The sequence below is a fragment of the Podarcis cretensis genome (assembly GCF_951804945.1).
Source record: "Podarcis cretensis genome assembly, chromosome: 5".
NCBI lineage: Eukaryota > Metazoa > Chordata > Lepidosauria > Squamata > Lacertidae > Podarcis > Podarcis cretensis.
In genome coordinates this window covers 74,844,433-74,852,247 of record NC_137174.1, presented here as the reverse complement: position 1 = coordinate 74,852,247, position 7,815 = coordinate 74,844,433, and positions in this window count along the sequence as shown.

Sequence of the window (7,815 nt, the reverse complement as noted above, 5' to 3'; positions counted from 1 at the left end):
CCTGTTTGCACTTTGCCGATTTCAGGTCCGAATTTTAAATTCAAGTTCAAAGTCCCGATCAAAGTTTCTAGTTTCAAGTTCAAATTTCAAGTTCAAGTTTCTAGTTTCAAGTTCAAATTCAGATTCAAAATCAAAGTCCAATACTTGGTCTTAACTTTGATCTTTCCAAGTTCCCAATTCTTACTCACGGATAGCTGTTTTAATCCGATGTTTCACAGGAAAAAGGCCAGCGCTCTCCGGTAACTGCTATGCAGCTTCACTCCGCAGAAGTAGCGATCGGCTCCAGCACAGCGCTACACCCCCGCTCCGCTCCGGAGCTCTTTTCAGGGCTCCTTTGACAGTTCGGGGGGGCGCAAAGCGTGCCCGCTGAGCCCCACGGCCCCAGGCTTCACCCGCCTGTGGGTTTTTTGAGGGTCCTCCGCTTCGCTGTAGCGGTGGACCCGATTTCTGCGGAGCTTCCCCCTCCGTTTCAGAGGGTATCCGCCATTACCGATGGCGCCGCCTCCGGAAGTATTCCGTTAAAGGAATCTGGCGGTCGTGTATTCCGTCCGAAGCCTGCTTGGCGGGAGGGTCATGGCACGACCCTCGGTGACATCAGGGGTGAGCCTATAGTTGGATTAGCATCAACAGGTGATGAACCCCTGGTGAATAAACCCACTTGTTTCACGATCCAATGCCTAAGCCAATACCTTTTCATTGCTGTAATCAATAAAGTTGTGGCCTTTTCTAGCCCATTAACCTTATATCACGTGTCCCTGTGTCTTCATTTCACTTCGCGGGGTTCGGGTCCTCGAACCACAACCAGCATGGCTGGTGGCCATGTTGGACTTCTGGGATAGCTCAGTTGGTAGAGCATGAGACTCTTAATTTCAGGCTCATGGGTTCAAGTCCCAGATTGGGTAAAATATTTCTGCATTGCAGCGGGTTGGACTAGATGACTTTCGTGGTCCATCCAACTTTACAGTTCTATTATTCTTTGTGCTCTTCCACTCATCTGTGTTCCCTCACAAAAAGTAAAGACTTTCTGTGGTCAAGGAGGAGACAGCTTAACTTGAAACCCTAAGAGAAACGTTTTGACTTTTCTTTAAACGATTGCTTGCTTTTTCAGATGTACATGGATACAAAAGCATTCGACCATATGAAGAAGAAATCAAAATACAGAACTTCAAGAAAACAGGGGTGGGGGGCTGGGCACTACTACAATATCACATCCTAAACAGGGAAGGATTGCAGGGAGGGAGACGTATACGTTGATGGCAGCTGGCCTTGCCCATCAGAAACAGACAGTTTGAAGAAGACAAACTGTAGAGCAGCTTTTAAACTTATTTCTAGAGGAAAGCTGACAAATAGAATCACAGAACTGGAGAGTTGGAAGGGTCCTATATCTAGTCCAACCTCCTGCCCATGACACAGGTGACCATCTCAATCAGAACAATTCATCCTTATAGATTAAGTTCTGAATCGAGAGAAGGCCCTCCAGAAGTTGTTCAGCTCCCATTATCCCCAGCCAACATGGCCAATAGTGAGAGATGATGGGAGATGGATCCCAAGAACATCTACAGAGAAACAAATTTCCCCACCCATTTTAAATGTTCTATATCCACAAAGCGTGGCTAGCACAGAAATAGGCAACAAGCATACTGAAAGTACAGAGCCAATCAAAACTCTTTGATTGTTTGAAAGGTTAAAAAAAAACACACATGAACGAGTCATGTGAAGAGCAATAGAATAGAAATGATGGGCAAATTAGACTTGCCTGGGACTTAACAGTATATAAATATAATGGAAATTTCAGAAACCAGGTGCAACAGAGAAAATTGTTGGATACGGTTCACGCTGAATAAAATGAATCAGTAGAAGAGAAGGCCAGATTGATGGCTGCTTTGTCCTGTGTGTCAAAGAAGGCAAAGATGATTATTAGAAATCCTACAAAAATAAATTTATCCACAGGATCACTCTGGAGAGAACAAAAGCAATACAGTTAAAGACTTGCAATCAGCCAACTGGCCAAAATGTTGGCAGTAGTCTGGGAAGCAGAATAGCTAAGCAGCAGAGACAAGGAAAAGGCAAGTAATAAGCAATATTTAATTATTTAGAACAGTGTTCTCGAAGCTATGAACATGAGTTTGACCAAGCTGGAGGAGGCAGTGGAAGACAGGAGTGCCTGGCGTGCTCTGGTCCATGGGGTCACGAAGAGTCGGACACGACTAAATGACTAAACAACCACAAATTATTCAGGGTGCTTTATTTAGGCTTGAAGAACTAAAATCCATCAGCACCATCATAATTCTGTAACAGGACACATGCTTTGTATACAAAAGGTGCTAGGTTCAATCCTCTGCACTTTCAGGTAGAGCTGAGCTACGAATGCTCCCTAGTCTGAAACCTTGGAAAGTCACTGCCCATCAGCGTGCAGATAATACTGTGTTACAAGGGTCAATGGACACCCTTGTAAAACACGTTGCAAACATGCATCGTGAAGTTGGGAGATTCCCATATGAGATATATATGCTCTACAATGTTGTATTTCTGTTCTGTTTTTATTTTTTATGTTTATTTCTCACTTGCGTTGTTTGTGCATGGATTTTATTTTATATTTTAATAGTCGGATCTATTATAAGACAGCCTTCTGCATGAGAGTCTTTCCACCCCGCTGCTCACCACCCCCTCCTCATTTCCTGTGAGTGGATGGAAAACAGCTCTCTTGAACTTCTTGCAATGAACCACTTCAGAGTGTTTTAATAAAGAAATAACGTAACGTAACCCAGGCAATCCTATCATCAGCAATGTAATCCTGGCAGACGTGAATCCCAGCTAGTCAACTGTGAACTGCCTGTCAACAAATTTACCAGGAAAAAACCATTACAGTGGTACCTCAGGTTAAGTACTTAATTCGTTCCGGAGGTCCGTTCTTAACCTGAAACTGTTCTTAACCTGAAGCACCACTTTCACTAATGGGGCCTCCCGCTGCCGCCGCGCTGCCGGAGCACGATTTCTGTTCTCATCCTGAAGCAAAGTTCTTAACCTGAAGCACTATTTCTGGGTTAGTGGAGTCTGTAACCTGAAGTGTATGTAACCTGAGGTACCACTGTATAGCAGAATCTGGAAGTTTCCTTTGCTTCATTCCACTCTCAAATGATTCAATTACCAAGTTTTGTTCCCTTTTCCTGAAGGAAACTCAATGTTAGATGAGTCCATGTGAATTTGGCTTACAGGTTTTGCCATCTTCTTTAGAAAGAGATCCCCACCCATGTTTTCTTGTGGAAATAGCATGAAGAAGGGGTAAAAAAAAACTTACTCTACTCTTCTGCTATCATTCAAATCAGTAGGGGGCTGTTAGCGTCTATCAGTGAATAGATCTCTGGTTTTGCCCTGGGTATGTTGGTCTGGCTTGGCAATTGTTCTAAAATGCTTTTACTTTTAACAGCTTAGCTCTGCATACCCAACAGGGAAAGCTGATGGGTATAAATAAAACACTAGTTACTTCCTTCAATTAGAGCTTTAAAAAAGAGAGACAGTGTCATCTCTAAAAACGTATTAAAATAATGTATTCTGTCCACATGAGGAGGTATTATTGCTAGGCATTACACATGCCTTAGACAAGCAATACACCAGTGAGTTAAAGATGATAATAATGCTCTCCTATAAAAGAAATAATGAGATTTCTTATATTTGACTGGAGCACATACTAAACTAGCCCCATGTCCCAGAATACAGAGCAGACTAGAACTCAACACACAAGGCAAGGAGGGGGGAGAAGCAAGCAGGAGAATAAAGAAAGATGATGGAGGGGAGAGAATTAATTTGGATGCCAAAGGAGAGAATGATCCTAAAGGAAGTCAGAAAGCAGTTCCAACTAAGATGTGTCTGGAGATTCCCATGTAAGTCTGCAATATGTGCTTTTGTTGTAATGAGCCTGTCAGTGACAAGCTGGCTCCCTTTTTATTTGTTCTTCTTTCATCGTCTTTTGCCTGAAAGCATCCCTGCTCCCTTATATAGAGAGGCTCCATTGTTGATTCCCATTAGGGTGCTTTATCACTTCCACTCCTCTTTCCCCTCCTAAGACGGATTGAACATGGATTTTAATATACTTTCATTATGCTTATGTGAAAATGCCCTGGGTGTGCTATATAAATATTGTCATCCCCATTTTATTTGGTAAGATTTCAGGCTGAAAACACTAGTTAAATCATCCTGGGTGACTCAAATGGGCCCAAACCACATGAGTGCCTGCCACTTGTCACAACCAATGAACCTTACAAAGAGGTGCTCATTTAATTCAGGGTCCCAGCACCATCAACATTGTCAGGGTAAGAGAGGCAGTGGATTACCTTTGAAGCCTGACTCCGTGTGTCTGTACTTGGTTGTAAGCACCACTGAGTTAAAAATGATGTGGGTGGCGCTGTGGTCTAAACCACTGAGTCTCTTGGGCTTGCTGATCAGAAGGTCGGCATTTGAATCCCTGTGACGGGGTGAGCTCCCGTTGCTCTGTCCCAGCTCCTGCAAACCTAGCAGTTCGAAAGCATACCAGTGCAAGTAGATAAATAGGTACCACTGCGGTGGGAAGGTAAATGGCATTTCTGTGTGCTCTGGCTTCGGTCACAGTGTTCTTTTTGTGGTTTAGTCATACTGCCCACATGACCCAGAAAGCTGTCTGTGGACAAACACCAGAGACCTCAGCCTGAAAGCGAGATGAGCACCGCAACCCCATAGTCGCCTCTGACTGGACTTAACCATCCAGGGGCTCTTTACCTTACTCCCCCAAATAAGTATTCAGAAGAATGCCGCCTAAATTCTCATTCCCTTCCATTCTTCTTACAGTTCCCCGAAAGAAGCAGCATTCATTCCATGCCAATGGCCAGCAGGACAGTGCAAGGCACTTAGATATTGTGGCTCCATCTCTCTTTTCTCTTGTCACTGCTTCCATGCTTGGACAGGGCAGGTGAGCAGGTAGTGACAGCAAAGAGAAGGAGCAGGGCCAGGAGACTCTGGAAGTCAGCAATGGGATCCATGCAGGTCTGTGGGCATCAGCAGACGCCCAACAACGTCAGATTCTTAATGCCAGTCTGAGTAGAAATCTTCTTTTTCTTTGGCGATCACTCATAGCTGAGTAAGATTGTCTTCCATAAACAGGGTATTAACAATGAATCCGTAAGTGACTGTGGAGGCCAGTTTTGGACCCACACGTCCTTCCACAGTGGGGACATTGGTTTCCAGGCGGGAGTTGATCATGGTGTGGATTTGCCAAGCATGCCTTCCTCTTAGCACATTTCTCCCTTGCATTTTGAGTTTGAGTGTCTTCAAAGCCCATGACACCTTTGGTAAAGGCTGTTCCCCAACTGGGGCGCTCGCAGGCCAGTGTTTCCCAGTTGTCAGTGCTTATACTACATTTTTTTAGATTTGCCTTGAGACAGTCTTTAAACCTCTTTTGTTGACCACCAGCATTACGCTTTCCATTTTTAAGTTCGGAATAGAATCGTTGCTTTGGAAGACGATCATCAGGCATCCACACAACATGACCAGTAGAAATAGGAACCTGCTAATGTCCTATATAGTTTTTCCAATACTTTTTTTTCCATTCAAAAGTTAGAAAGTTTCTAGTGAAGGTTCCTGGTATAAAGTGAATTTGGGTAAGTGGATGTAAGGCTTTCCTGACTGATGGTTGAGAAGAGAACAAAGACACATCCTGAACTCCTAGTTCCTGCTCTTTCCACCCACATGGACCCTGGTATAAGAAACATATTTCTGAGAGTCTATTGTTAGCGCATTCTCTGCAAACTGGTGATTTAACCCAGAGCTCTTATCTTGTAAAAGATTTTAATTAGCTTTATTGTGAGTCTATCATGAGGTGTCTCAAAGGTTCCTGTCAAATAGGTACTGGTGGGGGGGAAGCTATTATAAAACCACCTTTAATAAGAGTAAGCAAAGCTGCTGCTGCAGAAGATGTTGACCTCTGTGTTTAGCAGATAACCTCTATTTCTCTTTCTGACTCTTGAGGTCTCTCAAAATGTCAGCTTGAGCATGGAAAAAGGTTTGAAATTTTGGACACTAAAGAAACATTTCATGTTCCATACGCTAGCAGTGTAGTGCTTGTGTAGTTTTGCAAGAAATTGCACAAAGCGAAGGGACGTGTTAATTTATAGCCTTGCTTTTCTCCTGGTTTTCCTTTCATGTCTTCTTTTTCTCATCTTTTGTATTTGCAGTGCAGGCGGATCCATTAGGGCAACTGAGGCATCTCCTCAACAACCCCAGCCAGCTCTCAGCCAGCCATGCCTGCCTCCCTTCCTACTTTGTAACTAGTCCAGAGGACAGCCATGGCTGTCTGCTTCCTCCTCCTTAGTCTCAGTCTTGCCCTTGTGGGACTCAGTAAGGAGGAGGAGGAGGACAAAACTGGAATTAGTGAACCCTGCCTATTGTCGGCTCTGACCCCCTTCTGTCCTGCCAGTCCCAGCACCAAGCACCATTGTGTGATTGATTGCCTTTGATGCAGACACTGGATGTGAAAGGTGGGTGTGCAGCTGGGACCTATGGTTGGCTGTGGAGCATGAAGATTGACTAAGGCAGGCACCAGCCATTCCACAGCCTACAACAGGAAAGCTGTGCAGGAACAGACTTTGGTCTTTCAAATTTCAGCAGTGCCCTGTGCAAGGCCAAAATTTGGCATGCACCCACACCCGCCTCTCACTTTCCATTCTGCTCAGTTCACTATGTTATAGTTATGTTATAGTTGCTCTTTTCCTACTGCAGCAGCGACATTTGGTCTGCAAGCTGGGTAACTAACCAAGATGTCCCTTCTGCAGACAACAAGCATGTCCTGCCATGTTTATTCTCTTGAGAGTTTGCACTTCTCCCCTTCCCACTCCAAATGCCAACCATAGCCGTCCCTTCGCTCATTGGCTAAGAGCTCCAAGAGGGCAGTTTCACAGGGTCGTTTCTCCAGAAGGGTCTGGAGATAACAGCAGCTCTTCCTTCTCACACGCTGACCATCCTCATCCCCATTCCCAGCAGTGCCATGTCAAGTTGGAGACTTTTCCAGCTGAGAGCTTCTGGGTGTGGAGCCAAGCACTCCTGCTCTTCCTTCTGGTTCTCCACAAAAGGGAAGGTGCAAGAGGTCTCTCTCTCTCCCCCCTCAGGCCTGTGTGTGTCAGACCAGGACGCCAAGAGCAAGTTCCTGGTGGTTGACTTCTGCTCCAGTGCCAGTGGGACTGGATGTCTGTGCGTGCCAACCATTCAATGGTTTTGTGTAGAGCATGCACCATTCCCAGGATCCTTGGGGTCGAAGTCATATGCATTGAATGTGCTTTAAATGTAAGGAATGTGAGCAGAGGTCAAGGGCTACAGGTTGCCCAGCCCTGCTGTGCTGGATAGACCTTTGTCCTATCCAGCAGCAAGATTGTGTTTATGTACAGGGTGACCTTAGGCTCTAAACTGAAGCTTCCGAACAGGGTTCTTGAGGATGAACACAGAGGATCACGTACCCTGCCTTGAGCTCTTTGGGAAACAGCCATATAAAAGATGATAGATGATAGATAGATAGATAGATAGATAGATAGATAGATAGATAGATGATAGATAGATGATAGATGATAGATGATAGATGATAGATGATAGATGATAGATAGATGATGATAGATAGATAGATAGATAGATAGATAGATAGATAGAGATGATAGATGATAGATAGATAGATAGATAGATAGATAGATAGATAGATAGATAGATAGATGATAGATAGATGATAGATAGATAATAGATAGATGGATCGATGATAGATAGATGGATCGATGATAGGTCAGGTCAGGAGTTCAGGCAGGA